Source organism: Phragmites australis, chromosome 4, assembly GCF_958298935.1.
Source record: "Phragmites australis chromosome 4, lpPhrAust1.1, whole genome shotgun sequence".
NCBI lineage: Eukaryota > Viridiplantae > Streptophyta > Magnoliopsida > Poales > Poaceae > Phragmites > Phragmites australis.
This window is the reverse complement of record NC_084924.1, coordinates 28,306,399-28,308,486: the sequence shown is the minus strand read 5'-3', so window position 1 is coordinate 28,308,486 and position 2,088 is coordinate 28,306,399.

Sequence of the window (2,088 nt, the reverse complement as noted above, 5' to 3'; positions counted from 1 at the left end):
AAATAACTTGAAACTTAATTTTTCTCAAATTCAAATAACTTGAAACCTAAACTTTCTCAAATTCAAATTCATTACTTTTTATATGTAATTTGACACTTAATTGAAATTCAAATTTGACATTAATATTATAAATTTGACAATAATATTTCAAATTTGACATTAATATTACAAATTTGACATTACTATTTCAAATTTGATATTAATATTACAAACTTAACATTAATATTTCAAATTTGATATTAATATTACAAATTTGAAATTAATATTTCAAATATGACATTAATATTACAAATTTGACATTAATATTTCAAATTTGATATTAATATTAAAAATTTAAAATATACAAATTCAAATATGATATTAATATTACAAATTTGACACTCAAATTCAAATTCGCCATTTTTATGCTTTCTTGACATGAAAATTTGATATTAATATTAAAAATTTAATATATAAAATTTAAAATTTGATATTATTATTACAAATTTGACACTCAAATTCAAATTCGCCATTTTTATGCTTTCTTGACATGGATCCCTTCGTTATGGTCAGAGCGCAGGTATGAAGTTTTCTTGGTCAACAAAAGGTGTGGCACGATTGCAGTAGCAAATGGGAGGATTTCATTGAATTGATTGAACTCCTCCTCATCAATGATGTTTCCAACTCTGACGATGTGTTTTTTCACAGCGAGAACCACATGGCGCTTCTTCTTTGCTGTGTCAGTCATATAAAAGACATGGCGGGCATCTTTAACGAGTATGAATAGTTCAAACTTGTATCTGACATGTTTGAGATAAACACTAGTGAATCCATACTTGTCATTAGTGCCACCCTTTGTATCCAATGACACCGAAATAGGGTTGCATTAAATCCCAAGTAGTGCAACCCCATGTACCCAAATGCATTAGAGGCAACACTTTCTCCCATGTGCCATCGAACTGCTTGTCCATATTTCGGTACGGGTGCTTCCTAGGAAGACTTTCTCCCATGTACCCAAATGCATTAGAGGTAACACTTTTTCCCATGTGCCATCAAACTGCTTGTCCATATTTCGGTACGGGTGCTTCCTGGGAAGAAAACATCGATGTCGCATGCACACTATTTTCTTTGGATTCTTCAACCTCAAACTGCATGTGTCATCTAAGCAATAGGGGCAAGCTGCATATTTTGTATTACTCTAACCTGACAAGTTGAGAAGTGCTGGCAGATCATTGATGGTGACGAACAACATGGCGTGCAAGGTAAAGTACTCTTACTTATACTGATCCTAAACCTCGACGCCTTCTGACCAGAGTTTCTTAAGATCATTGACTAAAGGTCTGAGGTACACATCAATATCTTTGCCATGTTGTTTCGGTCTTGATATTAAGATTGACAACATAATGTATTTCTGCTTGTTACAAAGCCAGGGTCGACAATACAACATGCCAGGTGCTATGTGAGGTACTCATGCTACCGAATGGATTCATGCCATCTGTGGTCATAGAAAACCTAATACTTCTCAATTCTTCAGCGAACCAACTAAATATGGAATTAATGGTTCACCACTGAACGGAATCCACCGGGTGGCGCATCATTGCGTTGTTGTTATGACCCTCCTTATGCCAACACACCAATTAGGTCTCCTTTTTGTTGGCAAACAATCGTTTCAGATGAGGAATTATAGGAAAATATCACACCACCTTCCTAGGTGAGCCTTTACTTTTCTTGCCTTCATCCTCGTCACCACCATCATTTCTACGTTTATATCGATGGGTTCCAGACACAGGGCATTGATCCAGCTTTGCATAATCTCCACAAAACAAGTTACAATCATGCTTACATGCATATATTTTTTTCTATTTGCAGTCATAAAGAACAAAATATCTTCTTCGCGTCGTAGATGCCCTCGGACACCAAGTTCCCCTCCGGTAGCATATCCCTTAGGTGATCCAGTAATGCTTTGAACTTTTGTCAGCCTAACTATAGGTTGCCTTCAGCTGTAGAAGTTTTAGATCCCTAAATAGTCGCGTGTACTTCTCCTTACAGTTAGGATAAAGGGACATCTTGAAATCTTGCATAAATTCCTAGAATTTAGCAAACTCACCA